The sequence below is a fragment of the Peromyscus californicus genome, unplaced genomic scaffold (genome assembly GCF_007827085.1).
Source record: "Peromyscus californicus insignis strain IS unplaced genomic scaffold, ASM782708v3 Scaffold_17__1_contigs__length_78620276, whole genome shotgun sequence".
NCBI lineage: Eukaryota > Metazoa > Chordata > Mammalia > Rodentia > Cricetidae > Peromyscus > Peromyscus californicus.
The window spans coordinates 59,181,011-59,208,636 of NW_026294469.1; the positions used below are offsets into that span (position 1 = coordinate 59,181,011).

The window sequence follows — 27,626 nt, forward strand, 5'->3', positions numbered from 1 at the left end:
ACACAACTCTCGTACCTAAGGCTCAGAGATCACAGCAGAAATGAAGGTAGAAAGAATATAAGAACAAAAGAACAGGAAGTTTGCTGTGAGAGTTCATCTAGAAATGTCAGAAAAGCAATCCCCATGAAGTGTGGTCAACTTGGCTGCCTAAACAAGACCTGAAAAATGATGACACCAATAGTAATACTAAGATGTAAGGGGGAATCTCATGGGGCCTCAACTCTAGACAAAGAACTACAGGCAAGTAAAGAATGCTGAGAGTAGGAAAAACAGTTTTCCCCAGGAAAGAGCCCCCTAGTTGTTTACCCAAAAACCAAGTAGTCAACCCGGAAATCATACTCATGTAAGTAACATTATATGGACTGGGCAGGTTGTATTTATATATTTAGGAATATCTAAACACATAGACTCGTGTGTGTGTGTGTGTGTGTGTGTGTGTGTGTGTGTGTGTGTGTGTAACAAGAAACAGAGGTCATGAATTTAAGAGAGAACATGGCAGGGATGAATAGGAAGAGTTGGAGGGAGGAAAGGAAAAAGGGGGAAATGCTGTAAATATATTTTAATTTCAAAAATATATTAAATAAAAAGAACATGCTGTTTCTTCAGTGAATTCTATTAGGCAAGCCTAAAAACAGAACCTTAGAATTAAGTTCCTCTTTGGCCATGAGTGTCTCTTGGATTATAACTCAAGGCTCCAATTACTTGTAAACAACTAGTTTTTTTTTTCTTGCAATTCTTCTAGATTTGCAAATGATGCAAAGCACTGAAATAGCCTGGCAGATGAACACAGTCCCTTCAGAGGAGTCCTAGGCTCACTAGCATTCAGCATGTTGCTTGAGTTAAATGAACCAGCATTGAAAAACATCACACACAGCCAAGTCATTATTAGTCAGTTGTATTCATTTCCCTGTCAATTGTCAGACTTGCAGAGTAGCTTTTCGTTTAGTGGAAGGATGGACAAGTGGATCCTTGGACATGCTAGTTAGCAAGCATAACTAGCCCTGTGAAATCAATAGGGCCCACACATAGTTAATGGTTGTTTTTTAAACAAGAATGGATTTTCATTCTGTAACTGAACCCTACAAATTTTTTAACCAGTGCTGGGGGAAAGAACAGAAGTGGCATCTACAAAATGACACCTATAAAACTCCTGAAGATCAGAAATAGCTGATAGCTTAAATCAGGTTACACACAGTATACTATTAATAGCTCTTTTTTTTTAAATTTTTGTTTTATGTGCATTGGTGTGAGGGTGTTGGATCCCCTGGAGCTGGAATTACAGACAGTTGTGAGCTGCCATGTGGGTGCTGGAAATTGAACCTGGGACCTCTGGCAGAGCAGCCAGTGTTCTTGACCACTGAGCCATCTCCTGAGCCCAATATTAATAGCTCTTGAGTGTAGATATTATCATTCTCATTTTACCAAAGATGAAAGAGGGGAGGAGGAGCTGTGTGTGATGCCTCGAGCTTATAGTCGGAATACTTATGAGGTAGAAACAAGAGGATCAGTACAAGGGTCATCCTCAGCAACAGAAGAGTTTTAAATCAAGCTGAACCACGTGAAATCCTCTCTCTGACAAAAAGGGTACTAGGGAGTGGGGGAGGGGGAGTAAAAGGTCCTTGCTTGGAGATAGGAATCTAGCAATGGCAGATCCACTTTTCTGAGTTCTTCACAAGAAAAATTAAGTAATTCTTCTTCCCAGAAGAAATCAATGCCCCTTGGCTATTTTCCATGGTGCATCACACTGCAAATTCTCTAGAGTGGGAAGAATAAAATGTCCCTCAAATATATTAAGCAAGCTGTGCTGGCTAGTTTAAGTCAACTTGACACAAGCTAGAATCATTTGGGTAACCTCAAAGGAGAAAATGGCCCCACCAGATGGGCCGTGGGCAAGTCTGGGATGCATTTTCTTAACTGATGAATGATATGGGAGGACCCAGTGTAGGCAGGCCTTTCTGTCTAGTCTGTTGACCAGCTCTGTCCCACCAGCCATTCCCCAAATAACCACACAGAGACTTAATGTTAATTGCAAATGCTCGGCTGATAGCTTAAGATTGTCTTTAGCTAGCTCTTATAACTTAAATTAACCCATTTCTGTTCATCTCTGTGCTGCCTGAGGTTCATTTACCTCATGGACATACTTTCCATCCTCCTCACTCTGAGTCTCATGGTATCTCCTCTGACTCCACCCTTCTTCTTCTTCTTCTTCTTCTTCTTCTTCTTCTTCTTCTTCTTCTTCTTCTTCTTCTTCTTCTTCTTCTTCTTCTTCTTCTTCTTCCCAGCATTCTCTTAGTCTGATTCTCCCACCTAACCTTATCCTGCCTAGCCATCGGCCAATTAGCTTTCTATTAACAAGGAGAGTAATACCTATTTACAGTATATGAAGATTGTTCCACAGCAGCCCAGCCCAGGGGTGTTATCCCTAGGCTGAGGATCTAGGTACTATAAGAGAAGAAGCTGAGCAAGCCACAAGGGACAAGCCAGCAGCACTGCTCCACCGCCTCTGTGCCAATTCCTGCCTCCAGGTTCCTGTTTTGAGTTCCTGAACTGACTTCCCTCAGTGATGAACTGTTACTCGGAAATGTGAGCAGAAATGAACACATTCCTCCCCAAGTGGTGCTTGGCCATGTTTTATTACAGCAACAGAAAAGTAACAAAATAAAACAACATATGTTGCTTTGTTGGGAACTATTTTAGAGAAGAAACATTTTTAGTCTATAAATTACTTCGTTTTAATTAATGGGTTATAATCTAGGATAATATTAATGAATAAATATATTGAGATTGGATTGTATGTATATTTGAGAAACGAGAAAAACAATAAAATTATAATTGAGACAATAGTCATGGGAGTGTGTGGGATTGGAGAGCATTGCTAGTGGATCAAAAAACAGGGCAGACAGCTATAATGGCTTGCACCTGCTAGAACCAGCTGCTCTTGAGGCTGAGGCAGGAGGATCCCTCAGTACAATAGTGTGAGATCAGTTTGGACAACATAATAAGACCATGTCTGTTCTTTTTAAAAAAAATAGTGCTTAGGACATTTCTAAGCACCAATATTCAATGTATTATAAATTTATGGATATTAAAAGCAATAAACATAAACATGAACATTTACTGATGTATGGGGCATGGGTACCTGATAAGTCATTGATTCGATCCTTGCCTGCCAAGCTGGCCACTCAGGACTGAGAGGAGAAACCTAGACAACATTCAAAGGCTTTGACATGGAAAACGGAAGAACATCTCTGTGTGTCCATGCTTTATGTTGGTTGCTGATAGAGATTGGCTTTTTCTGATTTGCTTTTTATTGCTGTGATAAAACACTGACCAAAAGCAACTTGGGGAGGAAAGGATTTATCTGGCTTACACTTCTGCATCACAGTGCATTATCTAGGGGAGCCAGGGCAGGAGCTCAAAGAAGAAACTGAAGAAGAGACCATGGAGGAGTGTTGATTACTATCTTGCTTTCCACAGCTTCCTTAGCTTGCTTCCTTATACAGCCCAGGACCACCTGCCCCACAGACATGGCCACAGGCCAATCTGATGGAGTCAGTTTCTAAATGAAGGTTCCTCCTTGCAACAAGACTGTAGTTTGTGTCAAGGTGACAAGAACTAACCAGCATATTGACCACAGAGCCACATGATCAATTGGAATTGGCAGAGGCCCAAAGAACTTGGTTTCGCAAGGTCTTTTGCCTCGCACAGCACTGACCAGCTGAAAGTGATTTTCTTTTCTATGGCATATTTTGACATTTTTGATGGACACATTTGGGGGGCTGGAATTCTGCCCCACTCACTGGCATCTAGTAGGTGGAAGTCATATGTTAGTGCTGAACATCCTTAAACACAGTGCAGACTGTGCCACATAGAATTAATCTTTCCAAAGCACCCACTGGGCCAAGATGAGGGCTTCAGTAGCATCTCTACCACATTACTCCCAGTCACCCACTTCAGATTAGCGTCCCTCTGGTTGAATTGGCCATTTCAGTTATGCACTTTTAATTATAAACTGGATATATTTTCTATATTTACTTAATAGCCATATGTAGGACATTTTAGAGACAAGAGGCGATAAAGAGGGAAACAAGAATTACTTGCTTTTCTCTGTGGAAATTAATACCCTCTAGCTAAAACAATTTTTTTCCCAGCTATGAAAGATATTTAAGAAAAACAACCACTCATTTGTGGAGCTTGTTAGTTGCCCCAGGGTTGAAAGAATAACAAGTCGGGAATGATTTAAAGGATAGAGAAGCCCAAACCCCAAATCACGGAAGACTGAGTGATGGGCAGCAACTGTCATTGTGCTAAGATGGCCGCTGGAGAACGTGCATGCCCCGCAGGATTTACTGAGTAGCTTTCATCCCAGGCTCTTCAACTGATGCAAGGCTTGAGCTGTCATACAGAAAACCCCACCCATGTCACGCTGCACATTGTGGTTATCGTTTGCAGTCTCAGGCTTTCTCTGTGTAGTCTGAAAGTGTTTGCTGAATCCTGTGTGCTCGAGGCCAAGAAACAGTCTGAGACGTTGGGCAAGTTTTTGGTTTTCATCTTGTCAAATTTTGCTTTGACCTTTCTTTGAGGCTCTGTCAAGATCTGGTGAAAAGCCTGCACAGTCATTTTGACAAGCTGGGTGCTGCCCACCACGGGTGCACACTTGATTGACCTCGAGTTGTCGTTTTGGTTGAAGAGGGTAGGAAGCAATGTCATCACAGCACAACTCCTTTGGTTTTCATTTTCAACACAGTCTTCCAAGTTTAGTTGTTGAGAAAAGAACTACCTGATGTGCTAGCAGGTTGTCACATGCCAGATATACTGTACTAAATATCTACACATTTCAGTTTAATCTAACAGTTCTCTCTAAAAGAACCTCTTTTGGGCGGGGTGGTGGTGGTGGTGGTGGTGGTGGTGGTGGTGGTGGTGGTGCACGCCTTTAATCCCAGCACTTGGGAGGCAGGTGGATCTCTGTGAGTTCGAGGCCAGCCTGGGCTACAGAGTGAATTCCTGGACAGGCTCCAAAGCTACACAGAGAAATTCTGTCTCAAAAAACCAAGATACATAGATAGATAGATAAATAGATAGATTTAAAAAAAAGATCCTCTTTCAGACTGCAAAGGCCAGGCATGGCCATTTTATAGAGTTAAGAAAAATATAAAAAGGATCTAAGAAGAGAATGGAAATTGTCTAACTTAGGGTTTCCTTGCTGTGAAGAGACATTGTAACCACAACAGCTTTTATAAAGGAAAACATTTAATTGGGGCTGGCTTACAGTTTCAGAGTCTTAGTCCATTATCATCATGGTGGGACACGGCAACTTACAGGCAGACATGGTGCTGGAGAAGGAGCTGAGAGTTCTACATCTTAACCCACAGGCAGCAAAAGGAAACCATGTGCCACACGAGACACAGTTTGAGCATATGAGACCTCAAAGCCCACCCCCACAGTGACAAATTTCCTCCAACAAGGCCACACCTCCTAATAGTGTCACTCCCTATGGGCCAAAGCATTCAAGCATATGAGTCTACAGGAGCCATTTTTATTCAGACCACCACAGAAATCATCTGTAATAGTCTATGACTTGGTGCCCAGAGATAATTATTATTTGATAGTCTTTCCATAAAGCACAACTTTAAAGGAAAATTTTAATTCCACAAATACATATATACATTATATATATATATATATATATATATATATATATATATATATATATATATTGGACCTTAAACTTATGATCTTCCTTTCCCAGTTTGCCAAGTACCATCATACCTGGCACAAATTTTTATTGGCACTCACTTTTATATTTGTAAGACATATTTCCTAACGTTTATTCAAAGAAGTCACTGAGAGACTGGGGACATGGTTTAACTGGTAAAGCACCTGCCGTTCAAGCATGCTGTGCAAGCAGGGGTTTGGATCCCCAGCATAAAAGCTCTTACATTTTCTTAAAACTCTGTAAAACCCACATGTAAGCACACTAAGACACATGAAGCTTGTCAGTTCTAACTCCAAATGTTCTCTCAAATTCCCCTGCTTTCCTATATATGTGCTGATATGTTCTGCACCAAGGCCACATTTACTTACTGGTTACCGTTCCAATATCTGCCCTGTACCCAGATCAACCACAGCGATATTTCAGTAACATAATTCATAATTATTTGTTTTCCTGCTAAGAGGTCTTTCAAAGGCTTCTTATAGTCTCTGGAATAAAAGTCAAATCCCTCCTTTCCATGGTCCTCAAGCCCCTGCAAGGCCCTCCCTCTACTCTGCTTCTTATAATATTGATCTCCAGGATCATCTTTTTCTATTGGCCACACTGGCCTGGTATCATTCCATTTGCCATTGCTATAATGAAATACACGATATAGACTACTTATAAAGAAACAGAAGTTTGTGTAAATCACAGTTTTGGAAGGTGAATTCCACACAGCATAGTACCAGCTCTGGTAGGCATTCACTTGACTGTACCACCTCATAGCAGATGGTGGGAAGTCAGAAGCCTTGGAGGGGCCAGGCTTATACTTTTTGAAGAACTCGCTCATTCACAAAGGCTAACCAGGCTCCTAAGACAAATACCTCAATGTCTTCCAAGGGTATGCCCTCCAGACCAGTGAAATTTCCACTAGAACCCACTTCTTGAAAGTCCACACCAGGGCCCAATACTGCTACCATAGGGACCAAGCCTCCAACATACGAACGTGGGTGAGGAGTAACCACAGCAAACTCCCTTTATGTACTGGGCACATGCATTCATACTCAGTCAGAGAGCTGTGGAAATAACAGAGCCTATATTATTGTACTAATCTGAACCAGAGAGCCTGCAAACCAGGAGAGCTGGGGATGTAATGTGCATCCTCATCCGCAAAGGTAGAAGACCACTGTCCCAGTTCAGTGGGACAGCAAGGCAGCAAATGGCCCATCTTTGGCCTTTTGGTTGCATGTAGGTCTTCAGTAGACTATATCATGTCCCTTGCTACAATGTGAACTGTCCCCCACAGGCTCACTTGTTTGAATCATTGGTCTTCAGATGGTGACACTGTTTCAACAGTCGGGGAACCTTCAGGGAGTGGGTCCTCACTGGAGGAAGTGGGTCACTGGAGAGGCAGACACTGAGGTTGTAGTTGGGGCCTGGTTCTAGCTGGCATCCTTTGGCCTCATAATTGTCCATCAGGATACAGTCAACTGCTGCACACACTTGTGACTATTTCTTCCCCCTCTTAATGGACTAGATATCCTCAAGTGATGAAATAAAATAAGTCACTTTAATAAGCAACTTCTAAAGTTGCTTCTTATCAGGTGTTTGCTCATAGTAATGAGAATATGACCAAAACACCTGTCATATCAGGGGAGGTAATCAGTGTTTGCTTGGTCTACTGATTCGAACGTTAATCTCATCTAGAAATACACCCTAAAAATATGCCCTGAACAATATTCAACCAAATATCTGGGTTCTGCATCATGCTGTTGAGTTAATACTTGAAATAACCATGTCAGGACCATTTCCTGCCTCTATACTATGCTGTAGTTTCAAAAAAAGAAAAATCAGCTTGTTCTGTTTTTCTAAATTCTCTTTTAGAAATCAGCATCTCAGGCTGACCTCATGAAATTGTGATCTCTCAGATCTCCCCCAGAGTTATCATAATATCTCACACATTGCAGTTTGAGTCACTGTACTCATAATGATATGTAATTACCTTCATTATTTATTGCTGCCTTGTTTTTAACCTTTTTCTCCCATGGAAAATAAACTGTTTTATGTGGATGCCTCACATGTTTTGTACATTATCAGAACCCATCAAAAACATATGCAGTAGTTAGTTCTGTTTATGCATCAATGAAAGAATTGGATACCTGGATAATGTTAGATCATCATCATTGCTGTTTTATTCTTTTGAGACAGTGTCTCTCTGTGTATACCCGATAATTCTGGAACTAACTTTTAAAAGTTCTCCTGAGACAAATTTTTCTTCCATATGAATTCTAAGCAATGTATGTAGCTAAGTCCTGCTTCAGGAAATGACTTCCATCTGCTCTCCTTTGCTGACTAGTTTTAGTGACTGTTTGACAAAGAATAAATGCTGGAAAAGAAGGGAACAACGGAGCACCATAATGGGAAAGCCCACAGGCACCATTTTCACCAAATGACAGTGTGGATATGGAACCATGAAAGGGAAGGAGTCCACAGACATCTTCACCAAATGACAGTGTGGATATCGCACCATGAAAGGGAGGGAGTCCACAGACATCTTCACCAAATGACAGTGTGGATATGGCACCATGAAAGGGAGGGAGTCCACAGACATCTTCACCAAATGACAGTGTGGATATGGCACCATGAAAGGGAGGGAGTCCACAGGCACCATCTTCACCAAATGACAGTGTGGATATGGCACCATGAAAGGCAGGGAGCCCACAGGCAGTATCCTTACCTAGTGGTCATGTGGACACCACCTCATGAAAGACAGCACTCAGGAGAGCATAGCCCAGCATTGATTCTGTGGAACTCTGAACAAAAACTCCCAACTTCAATCAGTTTATAAAGATCACATAAAGTCAAACTGAGAGAAATTACCCAACATTCATTCCAAGGTAAATATTGAAAGTAAATGCATTCTGGGTTAGATTCTGGAGGTCACAAAGGGCATTAACGGAAGAAGCCAATGAAATCTCAGGTTTATAGTAAAAAAAAAAATCAATGTTGCATTTATGTTGGTTACTTAGTTTTAAGCTATATATCACAGTGATACAAGATGTTAACAAAATAAAAAGGGGTAATCAGGTTTTACGATAATTCTATTATTTTGTAGCTCTTCTCTAAGCATAAGCTAAAATAAAAGTCGACTTTTGCCAGGTAGTACATACTTGAATCCCCAGCAGTTAGGAGGCCACAGCAGGGAGATCAGAGGTTTGGGGCCAGCCAGGGCTACACAGTGAGTTCCAAGTCAAACTGAGCTACAAAGCAAGGCAGTACAACTCAAAGCAGTACCCCAACTGCCACCAAAAAGGAGGAGGACGGTAATCACAAAAATCAGAACCTAAATAAACCACACTCTTTAACCTTTACAAAAAAAAAATAATCCTCAGAGGATCACACATACACACATACGCTGCTAGTAGTATTCAAAAGTGCATGAAAAGTTTTTGCCTTTTTATGTTAGTCAAATTATACATAAAGTGATAACCACCATTTAAAAACAGTTAAGCTTCCTAGTCTCAACTGTTCATTCTCTTTCTCTCTCTCTCTCTCTCTCTCTCTCTCTCTCTCTCTCTCTCTCTCTCTGTATAAAACATATGTATATGAGTGTGTGAGTGTGCAGGTGTGCTCACCCATGCATGCTTATGTCAAGGCCCAACGTTGACACTGGTGTCTTCCTCTACTGCTCTAGGCCTTATTTTCTGAAGGTCTCTCACTGAGTCTAAAGCTTGTTGAGCCAGCTGTCCTGATTGGTCAGGGAGGCTCAGGGATTCTCTTGTGTCTGCCTCCTTGATGCTGGTATTACGGTTGAGCAGTTTCACACCTGGCTTTTCTGTGGTTGCTGGGGAATCTGAATTCAGGTCCTCATGCTTGCTCAGTAAGCATTTTACCAGCAGAGCCTGTTCGTTCTTATTTCCATCATCATGCTTTAAAATCCATAAAAGCTATTACATTCCAGTTTATGAACATTTAATGTTTATGGCTGAAGGATTTAAAACATACTGACACTAAGCGAGTGTTACTGTTGAAATCATTTAAAAAGTTTCAACATGAAATCATTCTCAATTGTTTACAAGCGTTAGCTTGTTTTTCTTCTGTACAAAAGCCAGAAAGGCTCTTGGGAAATGAATGGTAATCAGGACTTGAATGTAGAAATGCTATGTCTCCTATCCCTCTGAGGTGTTAGATATCAAGTACTACCAAGAAATTCTGCAAGTATGTGAAATGGTTCTTTTTGGAAGGTACTACCTATTGAAGAATAGGGGTAGCTTGCTATCTGAAGTATTGCTGAGGCAGTTTAACCCCACCTAGTAATACTTTCTGCTACAATCACTTACGTAATGTCAAAATAATAGATAAGCTACTTCAGAAAATATCCTGGACTTTTGTTTACACAGAAATATTTGAGAAACTAATAAGGAAGACAAAAAATATATTGAGTTGATTTAATTTCTTTACCTTCACGGAACCACAGATCAAAGTCACAACAGGCAGAAGAAGAGAGATTTATCCTAGATTAGAGAAGATTTTTAAAAATGTGATGACTTCATTGAAATCTGGACCCTGGATCAGATCTTAGGACGGAAAGATGAAGTTCAGGAAAAGCCAATGAGTGAGAACAAGGCCTGCTATCTACTTCACAATTCTACCTCAGTGTTCTCTCCTGGGTTTTGGTAGTTATGTTATGGTTAAACTTGTAAACACTAGGGAAAACCCAACAAAGAATAGAAAACAACATTATGAACTACTTGGCCATTTTTGCAACTTCTATGAGTCTAAAGTGGTTTCAAAATAAAAGGACTGTAGAATGTGTCCTGGAAAATTCCTCAGGAAGCTGCTACTTGCAACCGAGGCTCAGTGTTTCCCAATAGCTCTCAGACAGCCAGTGCTCCCCCACCCAGCTTTGAAAACAAATACTGCCTCTTCAACTGAGCAGTCGAAAAAGTACAATGGTTGACCGATGCCACAGGAATATTTGTACAAATACATAAATTTCAAGTCTAAACGTGGTACACGCCTGTAATCCTAGTATTTGGAAGAGGCAGGGTCATCAGGATATCGGGACCATCCTTGGTAACAAAACAAGCTCTTTAAGGCTAGCCTTGCAGGACATGATATTGTATCTCAAAAAGAAAAATATACATTTCAAAATACTGTAATTATACTCATTTCATAGAGATGTTTTTGCTTAAAGAGCCATTGAAACACATTTCTCCTTAATATTTATGCCAGAGCATCTGCTTATTGAATGAAAACTGAAAAAAAAAACCTGAAAATTTGAAAAAAAATTCCCTCTATCTTTTTTCTTCCTTGTCAAATGCATATAATTGAATATTGATTTTAAATTATTTATTCTTCTCTCATATACTGCATCCCAAGTGAGGTTCCCTCTCCCTCCTTCTCTCCCTGAATCCCCCACCTCATCCCTTCTCTCTCACATCTACTCCTCCTTTCCCTTCAGAAAAGGGCAGGCCTCCCAGGGATACCAATCAAACATGGCATGTCAAGTTATAATAAAACTAGGCACATCCCTTCATATTAAGGCTGGATGAAGCCACCTAGTAGGAGGAAAAAGGTCCCCAAAACAGGCAAGAGTCAGAGACAGGCCCCACTCTTACTGTTAGGAGTCCCACAAGAACACCGAGCTGCACAACCATAACATGCAGAGGACATAGGTCAGGTCAGACCCACACAGGCTCCCTTATTGTCTGTGGAGTCTCTGTGAATTCCTATGAGCCCAGGTTAGTTGATTCTGTGGGCCTATTTCCTGTGGTGTCTTGATCCCCTACTCCCAGCTCCTACAATCCTTTCTCCAGAATTGTATTCTCCAGGATTCTGTCTTCTCCAGGATTCTCTGGGTTCAGCGTAATGTGTGGCTGTGGGTCTCTCCATCTACTACCATCAGTTGCTGAATGAAGACTCTCTGATGATGATTATGCTAGGCTCCAGTTTACAAGCATAGCAAGATATTGCTGGGAATCATTTAATTGAATGTTAATTCTTTAAATTCTGATGTCATGAGGCTGGAGAGATGGCTCAGCAGTTAAGAGCACTGGCTGCTGTTCCAGAGGACCTACAGTTCAATTCCTGGCACCCACATGACAGTTCAAAACTGTCTGTAACTCCAGTTCCAGGAGTTCCCACACCCTCATACAGACACATATGCAGGCAAAACACCAATGCACATACAACTAAATAAATAAATAAATAAAAAACAAATGAATAAATAATAAAAGGAGGAGCCAGGTGTAGTGGAGCATACCTTTCATCTCAGCACTCTAGAGACAGAAGCAGGCAGATCTCTAAGTTCCATGGTCAAGGCCAGCATTCCAGGTCAGCCAAGATGACATAGTGATACCCTGTCTCAAAAAAACAAAAAACAAAACAAACAAACAAAAAACTGATGTCATGTGATCACTGTTACCCAATAGAGATACAAACACACAGGGATTTTGCTAAATACCACATGCTTTCCCGTTAATTTCCTTTGAATCTAACACTGAAAACATCTGTGGAAAAAGAACCACAATGCCTGAGGTTCTTCTCTGACCTCTGCCTGAATGCTGTGGTTCATGCCTGCACTCAAGATTTATTTTATTTTTTTAAATGATGTGTGTGTATGTGTGCGTGTGCGTGTGCGCGTGCGTGCGTGCGTGCGTGTGTGTGTGTGTGTGTGTGTGTGTGTGTGTGTGTGTGTGTACAAATGCAAGTGTCCATGGAGGTCAGAGGCTTCAGATAGCCTTGGAATGGAGTGACAGGCAGGTATAAGTCACCAGAGGTACTCAGTGCCTTTGGGAGAACAATACACACTCCTAGCCACTGTGTTGTCTCTTCTACCTAGACTGGCCTCTCAGTGTCTTTGTCCTTACATTCTTTGTAGAGGTTGATCTGGCTATAACAAGTTCTACCCTTTGTGAATTTCGTCATAGTGAGATCTCAGCATACAAAGTCTTTTTAAAACACTCAACAACTTAATTTTATATGAAATGTGATATTTTACTGGCAAAGTCATATACAAATATATTTTATTCAAAATATATAAATGCAGAAAATCTGAGGTCCTTTAAATATGAATTGAATTGTTAGGTTCTATTAATAAATAGCAGAATATACTCAGCTAATTAATTAGCAATTTTACCAGTATATTAGATATACCGATGTTCCAGAGACATGTTTAACAATGTATACTATTTCAGAACATGAAGTGTGCTTTTTCAAAGCCAGAAAAGAACTGATGCTCTAAAAGAAGTAACTACTAGTGCTTTCTGGGAAATATCTGCTCTCATGGGCCTTTATTTACCTGCAGAACTATGGGGAGAATTCTATGGGTATATTCTGGTTGGAAGAAAAGATAGATAATTATCTTTGCGGCAATCTCATGAAGCATTCCTACTAAAAAGTTTATGGACTTCAAATATGGGAAATATTTTGTTATTTGAGCTCTCATTTTTCCATATGGATGCCATATAATTGGACTCGTGGATAAAGACCTTTTATCTGGTAAAAAAGTGTGTGTGTGTGTGTGTGTGTGTGTGTGTGTGTGTGTGTGTGTGTATCGCTATTGCTGCTTTCACATTACAATTAAATGTGCCATAATTAGACACTGCACTTCAGCACCCTGTCATAAGATGCAGGTTTAAACCTATCCCTGGCATCAGGAAACCAGCACATTTCATTCCATGCCCCCTTCCCCCTACCCCCCAGCAACTCCACTTAGAGCAGCCGAACTGCACCGGGGGAGGACGCTAAGATCCTCTTCGCCTGAGAGGACAAACCTCTTTGATAAAAACCACAAATACATCATTACCTACTTGAGTTTGCAAAACTGCAGTGTGGCCTAAGTGGTTACATTTTTAAAATGCTCAATCAATTACCAGTGAAAATCCCCTTTTCTAGGCACCTCATAGAGAAATACTTCCTTAGCTAAGAAGGGGAGACGGAGGAAGGTGAACTTTTTCTAATTTCCTTGCCTGTTAATTTATTTAGTAACAATTATTGCAGTGCTGAGAATCAACACCAGTGTGCTGCATGTATTCTGCCTCTGAGCTTCATACCCAGGCTGAGAATCTGAAACTCAGATGCCACATAAGCAGACTTGACTCACCATTTATTTCGTGTGTGTGTGTGTGTGTGTGTGTGTGTGTGTGTGTGTGTGTGTGTGTAAGTGTATGTGTGTTTGTGTGTGTGAGTGCAGGCACAAGTATACTACAGTGTGCATGCGAGGTCAGAAAACAACTTCCTGTGTCAGTGTTTGACACAGGTTTCTTGTTAACCGCTGCTATGCTAGGCCAGCGGGCCTAGGAGCCTCTGAGGGTTCTCCAGGCTCCGCCTTCCATCTTGCTTTGCAAGCTTTGGGATTTCAGACATGTTTCTGTGTTCCGCTTGTGGTGGGTTCCGTGGATTCAAAGTCAGATCCTCATAGTTCCATGGCAAGTGCATTACCTGCTGGGCCATCTCCCTGCCCTTGATCTCAAAGTTCAAAAATCAAATTAAAATAAAGTATCTTCTGCGAGGTGTTATTTAGGAATTGGAAGGAATGTGAACTTGGCTGTCAGAAAATCTTCACATTTCTCCACTGAACAATTATTTAGCCTCATTGTTTTTCTGTTTTGAAAGGTAATGATAACTAATTTCCAAATTCATTATGACAATTACGTATGAAGCCTCTTGGCTCTTGCTTCACAACATGTGACAGGGACATCCACAGACTGCACACTCTGAAAACTTGCTAAAAATGCAGAATCTGAGACCTGTTCCCAGACCTTATGAATTGGACTTTGTTCAGACCATCCCCCGATGAACCGTACGGAAGTGGCAGAGGCACTGACCTCGTCCTGCCGTACGTGTTCAGGAAATGCCAGCTTCTCTCCTTCTCATCCTGATTATTTTAAGTCAGCTGGCCTCAGTGTCTGCCATTGCCAGTTGTGGACTTAATTCCAGGGGGTACACTGTGAGCGGTCACACTGGGCACGGCATTCACAAGAAACAAATGCGTGAGTTGGTAACTGCAAAAGGTAAGGTGGAAGACGTCACTCAGATTTGTCTCTGTATACTGCTGCAGGCCTGAAGCACACCACAAGTAGTTTTCAGTTTTTCCGGCTGATTTTGGACCTTCTCTGAGAAGGTTTTCATTATCACTTAGGAGTTGTCGTGAAGAGGGCAGGCCTACAGCTGATAGTTAAACCGGCCACTGCTTGAATGAAAATGTAAGGGAGGCTTCTAAAAATGGCTCTGAGTTTTCTCCTTCTTTTAATCTCCAGAGTTTATCCATGAGCCCTGAGGTGTCAGAAGAGAACTGGGTAGAACCTGTCTTACCACATCAAAGAGATGTTCAGTACTTGCTCACATTAACATGCACGGTACAAGCTGGCACATGACGGGGACTACATTTTAAACTCTGGGGGCGTACTTAGTGAACAATGGGAAAGGTTTGCTACTACAATTGAAGTTTTGGCTACAATTCCTTTAAAATGGCAAATAAATGTAGTTTTACATTTTAAAAAAGTAAATTAGCCAATCCTTGGATTTATTGCTATATTGGCTTAAGAAGGAAAGTGTTCTACCATGCCCATGTTTCTTCATGCTCCCAGCAGGTGTACCGAGACCCAGCATTTGTAAGTCTTCTAACACAGATACATTCCTTACAGGAATATTCTTTAGGGGCTGAGGTAGTAGCTCAACTGGTAACACTCTTGCAATGTGAGTACAGAAATCTGAATGGGATCCCCAGACCCGAATTTTAAAAAGCTGTGGCAGGTGGCACCTGCTTGTAATTTCAGCTCTGGAGACGCAGAAACAGGCAGATCAAAGATTTAGACATAAAACCTGAAACATAGAAAAAGAAGAAAACATAGGCAGTACTTCACAGGATACAGGTGTAGGAAACAACTTCCATAATAGGAGTACCAGCCAACTATCCTCTAGTTTCCACATGCATACATACATGCATGCATGCACGCGCGCGCACACGCGCGCACACACACACACACACACACACACACACACACACACACACACCCCTGCATGATACACACATGCACACTCACACAGGTGCACCTGCATACACATGAACATACACACAAATGCACAAAACAGTAAAAAAAATGTTTTTAAAGAATATTATTTTTCCCTTTAATACTATTTAAAGAGGGATAAGCATTCATCCTCTCTTCTGCTTACACTGTACTCTGGAAGCTGGGTGTGGTGACACATGCCTATAATACCAGGATTAGAAGGCAGAGGCAGGAGGAATGGTCTCCTTAAAAAACAAAACAAAACAAAACCCAAGGACTGCAATGTAGTTCAGTGGTGGATGCAAAGGGCCCTGGATTCAAATCCAGTACCAAAAAAGACAACTTAAGACAATCAAACAAATTGGGAAAAACAAACAAACACCCTGCTATTATGTAGCTAAATGTATCCACAACCACACTTCTTCCATTTTTTACAGGTCTTGCAGAAAGTGGGAAGGTCCTGCCCCCTCTCTCTCTGACTGAACCCAGGACCTCATGGTGGGCAATGGTTCTACCATCTACCCGCGAGCCATAGCTCAAGCTATTTTCCTCATCCTAACATGTTTACTTTGTACTGCATCTGTCTACTTTGGGCGACCTCATCCTAACGTTATTTATTTTGTTCTCCATCTGTCTACTTAGGGCGAGCGCCCTCCATGTCAAGTCTGTGGAGGTCTGAGGTCAGCTCTCAGAAGTCAGGTCTCTCCTTTTACCCTGTGGGTCTCTGAGGTAGCTCTCAGGCTGTTGACTTACTGGCAAGCTCCTTTACTCATTGAGATGTCTTCCTGGATCCTCATTTTTAGTTTTGAGATGGAGTCTTGATAAATTTCCCAGGCTGGTTTTGAGCTTCAATCCCCTTCCCTAACCTCTTAATTAGATTAGTCTGGAGTTCCGGCCCATGTCACCTGACTCTACTTCTCCAGTACAGTAATATAGATTTACTAGTAGAGATAAGACTTGCTTGGGATTGAGAAAATAAGCTCCCCTCCCTCCCCTCTCCTTACCTGCTCCCTCCCTTCCCTTTCTTCTGTGCTGAGGATCAAACCCAGTGCCTCAGCAAGTACTTTACCACTGAACTGTATGCCCAAGAAGTTTTTTTTTTTTTTTTACTAAAATCAGTGGGTTGTTTTTGTTTTAAAATTAAGACATTTGGAAATGGGTCTTGTACAAAGCCCTAGATTCTATTTCCAGCCCTAGATTCTATTCCCAGAACTACTGAGAAAGGGAGAAGGCCTTTTGATTTAACTTCTCTATGGTTTGAGTTGTATCCCCACCCCAAATTTCAATGTTGAAAGTTGAGCCTTCAGTAATTCAGGACGTGTATAGAATGTGCGATGAAATCTTCCTGGCTCTGTTAAGGACTGGTGGTACCGTCTACCTAGTCAATGGCTGTGCTCCTATCTCAATATTTTCAAAAAAATTTTATATTCAATTTTCAAATAATTCAGTCCTCTGGACAAGTTGTAAGACTCGCAGAAGAAGCTATCAAATATCCTTCACACACACACACACACACACACACACACACACACACACACACACACACATACACTCACTCCACAATTCTTCTCTGGACTATTTAGGAGTTGAGTTCATATGCTATATCTTTTACCTGTCAGTATTTCCTATATCATGTCACTGTTTTGGGCATGCAGTTCTTCTATTGTACTCTAAATATCAAGAGGCTATCCTCTCCTGGTCTTATTTTTTATATAATTCACAGTAATGAGCTTTCTGTATGCTAGTGTTTTTAGTCTATGTATTTTTCCTTTTAATCCGTTCTCCAAGGTCCCTCTTTTCCTCATAATGTTATTCTTCCAAGCTCCCTGCACCCTATCTCCGCATTTCTGGTAAAAGAACCCATGCTGGTTTGAATGAGGAGGGCCCCCATGGGCTCATATGTTTCAATGTTTGGTCCCCAGCTGGTGGAACTATGTGGGAAGGATTAGGAGGTGTGGTCTTGTTGCAAGAGGTGTGTCACTGGGGATGATCCTTGAGATTCAAAAGCCCATGCCATTCCCAGTTAAAAGCCCAGTTAGCATCCACCCCCAGCCTTGTGGTTGCTCTCTCAACATGTAAGCTCTCAGCTACCACTCTAGTGCCATGCCTGCCTGCCTGCCTGCCTACATGGTCCCTGTCATAATGGTCATGGACTCACCCTCTGAAACTGGAAACCCAATAAACATAAACCCTTTCTTCCATAAGTTGCCTTGGCCACGGTGTCTTATCACAGCAATAAAACAAACAAACAAACAAACAAATAATGGAGACAGGGCCCATAACTGAATGACAGCTTCTTTTGCACAGTGTATCTTTAAATCTACCTATAAGGGCTTGGCTGTTTTTTTTTTTTTTTTTTCAATCTTGCAGAGTTACTCTCTTACCCATATTACAATGGAGTGTGTAGGCCATTTCTTTACTCTGTTTCGGCTTTGAATCACTAAAGGAAATATTTGTCACAGTTGTGATCCCTGCATAGAACTAGCTGTTCCAAACCATGGTGCTTCCTCTTCTTTGTTTCTCTGTGGGGGACATAGAACTTAGCAGAAGACCTGAGGTTACATTCCACTTCTGCTATAATCTTTGCCAATCACCTAATCTCCCCTTAGTGACCACAGCTAAAATGATACACTCCAGTTATCTCTCAGTCTGCTGAAGCCCTACCTTGTCTCCATCGGCAATTGTTGTGTGGCTAAAAATGATGTTTGTGAAAGGGCTTTGTAAGAAATGTCAAAGTATTTTGAAACAGTAGATGCCTAGGCATCATTGGTGAGGAAGGGATCACGGGGATTATCCAGTCCTACTGGGTAATTTTACTGACAGGGTAACTAAAAACCAGGAAAATTAAGTAACTTGTTCATGGTCACTGAACTGTTTGGCAGGACAAGGTTTCCTGGTTCTTAGAGCGGGGCTTTCTTAAACTCAGCAAACTGTCTTCCTAGACAGAGTGTGTAGCTCAGGTTACTCAAGCTTTCCTTCCCATATCATGGTTCGATGTTGTGAAAACACAACCACAAAAGCCAACTGTGCAGACTTTGAGTAAACAGGCAGCTTTAGAAAGAGGGGACAATTTAAAGAAAACGCACACGAGTCCTAAGATAGCTGAGCACCATATTTGATGTTATTTGAATGGTACCAAGAAATCCCACTTGTCTAGTGAGACACTAACTCTTCAAATGCCCTCCCCCTTCAGCATCTAAGAGTCTAAAGATAAGCCCCTATTTTAAGGTCAATGAATGGCCAACAAACTGCCAATAATTGTATCATCTTTCAACTGGTTTAACTACATGATTTTAAAAGTGCAACAAGTTATTAATGGAATTCTCCAACCTCCAATCCAATTGAATTCTGATCTGAATAAGATTTGCAATTACCAAAGGTGATGCTTTCAAATGAAATAGCACAAATTAACCTGCATGTGGTATTAGGTATCAGAAGAATGTCCTCTTGCACATAGGGTTAAAAACCCACTCATTCAAACACATCTCAGTAACAGGCTGTAAGAATGCCAAAGGGGCTGGGCGGTGGTGGCGCATGTCTTTAGTCCCAGCACATGGAAGGTAGAGACAGGTGGATCTCTGTGAGTTCCAGCCCAGCGTGGTCTACAGAATGAGTTCTAGGACAGGCTCCACAAGCTGCAGAGAAACCCTGTTTCAAAAAGCCAAAAAGAAAGAAAAAGAATGTTAAAAGGTTGGCAAGCCTCCAAACTGACAAACGCAAAGAGGGCTTTGAACTGTTCCGCTCTTCAGATCCCCACTGCGCACCTGCTGAATTAAAAGCTATTGTTCAAGTGAACTGTCTGAGGATGAATTAACTGAGTTTTCAGAAAAGGCTGTGATCAAAAAAGATAGGAGCAATCGTCTTAGAACACGAGAACTGGAGGGGCCTCCCGAATTCCTGCTCTAAAACCTTCATAGCCCCGTACCCCAGAGTTATTCTGGTGTCCTTAATGAATGTGGGGAGGGAGGGAGGGTTCCTGATGATTTCACATAGCATGTATTTAAACTAAAAAATCACTGGATTCCCAGACAGTCTCCTCTGAATTTTTGCCTTGGACTGACTGATCATGAATGTCTGAATACAAAGAGAAAGTCTGTGTTCGTTTATATCTTTTGATAGACACCTGATGAAAATGTAGAATAATGAATATGATTTGAAAGCATATGGTTTTAAAGGAAAATATTTAAATATTTTCATTTTGATTAATGAAATTTTCTCTAAATGTGAATGTAATATGAGAATTTGTAATTTGTTGATTGTGACTGTTACATTCCTGGACAGTACTGTGGTTCGTAGGTCTACATAGCTAAGATTATGATCACAGAAAATATCCAGACTTGGGTGAAAAACCGATGCCAATGAACTACTCTGTATTTTTAAAGATCTCCTCTTCTTTTTTTACTTTGGAATTTATGTTTGAATGCCATGTATGCAGACACCCTTGGAGGCCAGAAGAAGGAGTCAGATCCCCTTGTAATGGCAATTACAGAGGGTTGTGAGTCATCTGACGTGGATGCTAGGAACTGAACTGGGGTCCTCTGCAAGAGCAACAATTGCTCTTAACCACTGAGTCATCTGTCCCGCCCATGCTCTTTGTTTTTTTTTAATTCAATATATAAAAGTAGAAGGCATCTACTCTTCAAACAATCCAGGTTCATTCGTTTTAAATACATGCTGTGGTAAGTCATCCTTTTCCCGAGTCACTTTCATTAATTATTCAGAAACCATTTCCGAGGAGGCTCTCATGTGAGTGAACATCCTGTTAGCAGACTGTAACTCCACTCAAGGCCTTCGAATCCGCCCTTTGTATCTTGAAATGTACTGTTCCATTGACTTAATTTTCTCCCTCCCTCCACTTGCAGGTCTCAGCAAAGGCTTGTAACACTCCCAGCCTCTTACAAGGCATCACAATACTCAAGTGTTGGTGAGGAGAGGGCGGAGTTCAGCCCTGAAGGTGTATGGAAGAGGGAAGGCAGCAGAATCCAGCTATGTGGTCACATGACTCAGTCACTTTTTTTCTATTTTCCTTTTAAAGCTCAAAGTTCAAATCCCCTTCAGATTCTACTAATTCAGAAATAGATCCAAAGGAGTAGAAGAGGTTTTTAGTAACAACTTTATAAGCAACCGAAGTCAGTTTGGAGGAAAAGGGAAACTCTCTCCTAAGGCCTCTTTCCTTCCGTCCCTCACAGTCCTACCCTCTGTGAATTGCGTATAAATAGTTCGGACTTTTCCACCCAGGAGCAAGCAAGAAGCTGGTTCTGAGAGAACACAGGCCTGTTGGGGCCTGTGGGAGAGAGAACACACCTGCCTGTCTGTTCACTTGATTAGAACCTAGATGCACGGTCTCCCACACTGCCCCCAGGCAGCTCAGCAAGCCTTCTAAAGGCAATGCCCAGTGCCATTAACCCCGCATAGGCTTTGATTGTCAGCCTCTCCTCTGCTCACTAGTTAAATAAATGAACGAGGTGGAGAGACGGAAAAAGTAAATGCCTTGCCTTTGGAGAGTAGAACAGACATCCTTTTAATTATTAAAAGGTTAAAGAGTACATCTTAAAAGTGCCGCATCTCTTCTCTCACGTTAGCTTGAAATGAAAATAACCACCAGTACACTGGATGTGACTCCAATTTTCATTTATTTTATCAAATAACACAGATTTTAATAATCAATTATATCTCAGCTTAGAAAGAGCTATTTAAAACATAGAGTGAGGGGTTGTCCATCACAGAGGCCAAAGACTTACCTTGAAGATGGCCGAGCCAAGTGTTTAATTGTTTTAAATTAGCCTCTACTGTTTTTAAATCGATAATATTCTAGACAGGTTCCCATTGGGTTTCCACTAGATATACCTTCACTTATTGATGCATTTAGAGAGAATTATTCCCCTTAAATTGGCAAAATAAGACACACAATATTCCACTGTTCATTTGTAACAAGGCTTTCCGTAATTGCTGGGCCAGATCAAGCACTCACAGTACCTGCCTCAGATATCAGATACAGCAATAGCTAACACTAAACGAGGCATCAAATTGCAACTGGACCTTTTAACTGTTAACACGTGTCCTGGGAGAAAAGATACAAATGCAGAGGTGACGTCCGTCATTTGGATCTGAAATGACCCCAGAAGCTCATGTGCTGAAGGATTAGGTCCCATGCTTCCAGTAGCCCACGGTGCTATCTGGAGTTAGTGGAATTTTTAGGAGATGGGGACTTTCAGGAGGAAGTCGGTCCATTGGAAGCATGGCCTTTAAGGAGACACTGCTGCTTAGGCCAGTCTCCTCATTCTGTCAGGTTCCCACCTGCCACAGCTAGGTGAATATTCTGCTCCAGCATCCTGCTGGGTCGTACTGTGTTGTCACAGGTCAGGTGACCACAGACAGGAACCACAAATCACTAGAAATATTTCCTCCTTTTCAATTGTTTGTCACAGGCATTTTGCCACAGCCACAGAAGCTGACTGGCTAAAAACATTTAAGAAAATAGGCGATGGGAACAAGCAACGTGGAGTGATTTCCGGATGGTCACCTTGATTTGTTAAAGACCAAAGTGGTTGACTAGTTCCTTAGGCAAACTTGTAACGGGAAGAAATGAACTTTCTGAAAACGAAGTCTTTCCAGATATTGATTTGAAATGAGTTCTTCAAATTGGAAGGAAAATGGGTAAAGTTTGAACAGATATGTGAGAAAAAAAAAAAAAAAGATGTGCAAATGGCTAAGAAGCACATGGGAAAGGTGTTGAACAACATTAGTAACCAGGGAAATACTTGAAACCACACTGAGATAACAGTACATAAGTAAAAACGCCTCAACTTTGAAAAAAACTAAGGGGAGCATATTGGTGAAATTATTAAGGCCACTCCACGTAGTTAAAAGGAGATTTATTTAATGGCGTAACTTACAAATTAAGGGATAGGTAGGTCGCGGGGTCTGGGGAAGGTGTATCGCAGTCCAGCGGTGTTCTCTGGAGCTCTGCTTGGTACACCTCTCCAGTCCAGCCAGGGTCTCGCAACAGAGAGCGCGCCCGCTGATCCAGATCTCGGGTCCCCAGGCGCCTCCTTTCGCCCCGCCTTGTAGGCGTGACAGTTGCTGAAGTCTCAATGGGGGTTGGAACTTCCAGATCAAAGCTGGAATGGCTACCCACTACAGGAGCAACTAGAATCTTTCCATGCTCTTGGTGAAAATGGAAAATAGTCCAATGACTTTGGAATGCTGCTCATCCTTTCTTAAACAGCTCAACACACATCTACCTGAAGAGAAGTGAGAGGCTGGGTGGACAGACAGCGCAATGGTAGAAGGCATATATATATATATATATGCCTGAGTTCGGTTCCCGGAACCACACAAAGAATCTCGTATCCGAGATACACGAAAACATCTTTCCTGCATTAAGACGTGCACTGAGGGTAAGTGATGCGGCTCAGTGGTTAATGGAACCTACTGCAGGCCTGACAGCCCGCGTTTGATTCCTGGAGTCTATGTGTTGGAAGAAGAGAATCAGGACTCCACGGTCTGTCTTCTGACTTCCACATGCACGCCATGGTACATGCACACCCAAATAAATAAATAAATAAATAAATAAATAAATAAATAAATAAATAAATAAATAAATAAATGACTTGAGTACCTTATCCACTTCAGGCTTTTAAAATTTTATTAGTAGTGGTTTTTTTTTTAAGTGTATATGGCTGTTTTGCCTGCATGTACGTCTGTACACCACTTGCTTGCCTGGTGCCTGTGGAGGCCAGAAGAGAATATCAGATCCTCTGGCACAAGAGTTACAGATGCTTATGAGCTGTCATGTGGGTGCTGAGAATTGAATATGGGGTTTCTTGAAAAGCAACCAAAGCTGTTAACCCCCGAGCCATCTCTACAATCCCACACTCCAGACTTATTTGCAAGAGTCAGTGTTGTATGACTTTCCCTGGGGAGGTGCAAACGAATCTAGTCACCTCAGATAAGGCACCAATGACAGAGCTCCCCCCACCCCCCCCCAAAGAAAACGATTCCACCCACAGCTAACTTAGTGGAATAGCAAGTCCACTGGGGTTACTTACAGGGGTAGGGATAAAAGGTTGCTTACAGAGCACAGGTGGTTCAAAGGTAGCTGTATTAGGGGGAAAGTCCACTCCACCATGAGCACAGTTCACAAGAGCTGCCTCCCTGGAGTTCCTCTCCAACACCCAGCTCATCCTGTGGAATAGCCTCCTTTCTTCAGTAGTTATTACTGCTTAAAAAACCGTGGCGAGGCAGGAAGGGGAACTGGGAGTCTTTTAAGTCTCAGAAGTCTTCTGAGATTTGCAAGTTTTATTTACTTCTTCAGTCTTACGAGCCCCTGCCCCCTTTAAGAGGACATATTGCAATTTGGAGGAAATCACTACATGGTAGTAAAAATGCAAATGCAAAACAATGTCCACTGACTAGATAATCAAGTTGTGCCGCATCCATATGTGGAATACTACTCAGCAATGGAAAAGGAACAGAATATAGACATGTAACACTCAACCACATGACAGCCTGGCTTGAAAAAGCCTACCAGTGTCCACTCCAAACACAGTCATTATGCTCTTTGGAAATAAAAGTGATTTAGAATCTAACAAAGAAGGAATAATAAGGAAGTTGAAGCTTTTTCAAGAGAAATGGAGTTACCTTCGTGGAAACTTCAGTCAAGACTGTTTCTACTGTAGACGACATAGTAATTCAGCAAACAAACTTTATGGGGGAAAAGCACAAAGACTCTTTGACATTAATAAGGCAAATGCCTTTGAAATTGCCTCTCAGCTTACTGCCACAGTAACCAAATATGATGGATTCTGATCTTTGTGAGTGTAAAACTGGGACAAGCACAGTCAAGAAATGAAGGGTTGGAGAAAGATAGGTTGCCTGCAGCAGATAAAAAGAGCCTGGGAGTCATTTCCAAAGCGATGAAACACATTGGGATCTTCCTTGGACAGCTGATATATGTCCATATCAGAAAGCAAAGCATTTAGCGTGATAGGCACATTTCTGAGCATGCTCATATGGGTCATACATTCTGAGCATGCAGAGTTTAAAGTCATAGTTCAAGAAGTTAAGGCTGTAGACACACTTTGGGGCATGCTTAGCTCAATATCAAGGTTAAAGTGGGTAAAGCGCTTGCCACACAAGCATGGGAACCTGAGTTCAGATACCTACCACCTACAGTGCATCTGTAATGCTAGTGCTGGGGACAGAGACAAGTGGACCTCAGAGATTCACTGGACAGCCAGGTAGACAAAAATGACAGGCTCCAGGTTCAGTGAGAGACCATGTCTCAAAACAAACAAACAAACAAACAAACAAGGTGGAGAGCAATAGAGGAAGACAGAGTTGGCTTCTGGCTCCCACACGCACATGCATGGGTGAACACACCTGCAAATCACATTCACACCTCCTGACAGTTACAGTGGGGCAGGAACACTTTGGAGCATATTCAGTTTGTTTCAGAAAGATAATGGACAGAAATATCTCTGGAAATGTCCAGTTTTCTACAAAAAAATTTCAGCTGAAAAAAGGGAGAGAGCTCCTTGAAGATGTGTTCATCTAGGAGTCTGCTTCTCACAGAGCCTGTCTCACTTCTCTGCTAACGCTGCTAGCGCAACTCAAGAAGACAATCAACAAAGCCACCAAATAGGAAGGCTGCTGTTGAGTCTGTTTTTCCGGCTGAGCTGCACAAATGGAGCTGTTTGCTGTCTTTCTCTCTCTCCTCATGCTTAGCTGAGACATGAAGTTATGAGAAACTGCTTTATCTTTTGAATTCTTCTAGACGTTTGAATATGTGGTTAATGTCCCCGTTGTGGAATATTATCTCAACTGGGCAAAGATGTGTTATATTTGTTTATGCTGTGGAATATTACTTTAACTACATAAAGGTGCGTTACATTTGTTTCTGCTGCCTTTGTTTACAATGGGAAGATGTGTCACATTTGTTTCTGCTGCCTTGTTTACAATGGGAAGATGTGTCACATTTGTTTCTGCTGCCTTTGTTTACAATGGGAAGATGTGTCACATTTGTTTCTGCTGCCTTGTTTACAATGGGAAGATGTGTCACATTTGTTTCTGCTGCCTTTGTTTACAATGGGAAGATGTGTCACATTTGTTTCTGCTGCCTTTGTTTACAATGGGAAGATGTGTCACATTTGTGCTGCAATTGTTGAATTACTTAAGGATGTGTTGCATTTGTTTCACCTTGCCTGCCTAAGGCACCTGATTGGTCGAATAAAAAGCTGAACGACCAATAGCTAGAGAGGGGAGGGATAGGTGAGGCTGGCAGGCAGAGGGAATATGCAGGAGAAGAAGAAGAAGAGAGGAGAGAACGAGGAAGAAAGAGAGGGACATGCCTGGGGTCAGCCAGGCAGCTGCCAGGCCGCTAGACAGTTGCTAGGTTGCCGCTATGATTATACAAGCTAAGACAGTTGTATGTATTTTCACAGATAGAGTTAAGGTCCCTGAATAGTTGGCTTTAAGGTAATCAAAAGGTAGATTATTCTTAGTACACCTGAATTTATCATAAATAGTTTGAAAAACATTTTTTAAGTTTATATGTTTAAAAATGTCAGTGTTCTTTTTTTCTTTCTTGTACTGGGGATTGAAGCTAGGGACATGGGCATGTTAGGTAAGCGCTATACTACTGGTTCATATTCCAGCCTTCTTTCTACTTCTGTTTGTGAGAGGGTCTCACTAAACAGCGCAGGCTGTCCTTGAACTTGCAGTCTCCTTCAGTCTCAGGCTGAAGCCTCCTGAGCAGTTAAGTTCACAGAGCTGTGATACCAGGCTCATCTTATTTATTTTAAATCATGACTTACCCTATTCTTATTGTTAGATAGACAAAAGTACTTTTCATATATGCACTTGCTATAGAAAAACTGCATGTTTAGATGTATTTGGGAAACACTTCTGTTTATATGTGTCTTTAAAAATGTTTCCCATAAAATGTGTGAACATTAATCTTTTCACTCATTGTTATCCTCATGACTTCCCCGTGTTGTCATAGCTACTCCCTGATGAGCTACGGGAAGAATGGGTTCAGGGAGGATGAATGAGGGTCTGAATGAGCAAGCTTTGCCTCCTTTAGGGGTGGCAGGTTTGCTACGGGATCTTTTTTTTTTTTTTTTTTTTTGGTTTGTTTCGAGACAGGGTTTCTCTGTGAGGCTTTGCGCCTTTCCTGGAACTCGCTTTGGAGACCAGGCTGGCCTTGAATTCACAAAGATCCACCTGCCTCTGCCTCCCGAGTGCTGGGATTAAAGGCGTGCGCCACCACCGCCCGGCAACTATCTGATCTTTTAACATGGAGCCTATAAGCATGGTTTTTCCTCCCCCAAACACCATGCTATCAAACTTGTCAAACACCAGCAAACAGCCAGTACTAAGAAAACAAACAAATGAACAACAACCAAAAAAAACAAAACAAACAAGCAAGAAACTTCTGCAGATCAGAGTTATGGCTGAGCATTATTTCTGAAACTACAGCCCTTTAAAATTACACATTAGGGACTCAAAGGATGTTGTAAGTCCCAAGCCAAAAATGCTGAAATCAGGACCTAACAAGTTCACAGAGCCCACACAGGGAATAAGCCGTTAACATGTGCAAAACATAAAATTACATATAAACAAAGGAAGGCTGTATTTCATGAGAATGAGTAATCCAAAGGGCTCAGGTTTCAAAACCAGATGGATCTAGGCTGCTTCTCTCCAGCTTTGTTATTACCAGTTGTGTGGTCTCTCCTGGGTGATTTAACATCTGGTTACCTCCTTGTCTGTATCTGTAACCTGAGGATAACAAGGTCTTCTGTACATGTGGTGAGAATTAAATACAACGTATGAAAAGCATCCAATCCAAGGACTGTCACATAATAAGCACTTGGGGAAATGGCAATTATTTTTCATTTCATGAGGTTGTGTGAGGT

At 41.6% G+C, this 27,626-nt stretch overlaps 1 long non-coding RNA gene across 1 annotated transcript in view; it reads right to left on the minus strand.

The window, feature by feature from the left end:
• Positions 1-7,515: 7,515 nt before the first annotated feature.
• LOC128112954 (uncharacterized) overlaps positions 7,516-27,626 on the minus strand; it is a 34,983-nt gene continuing 14,872 nt past the window's right edge. Inside the window, exons 2-3 of the long non-coding RNA XR_008219241.1 lie at positions 14,524-14,700; positions 7,516-12,054 (exon numbers count right to left, since the gene is read on the minus strand). This is a non-coding gene — a long non-coding RNA (uncharacterized LOC128112954). The remainder of the gene's footprint in view (positions 12,055-14,523; positions 14,701-27,626) is intronic.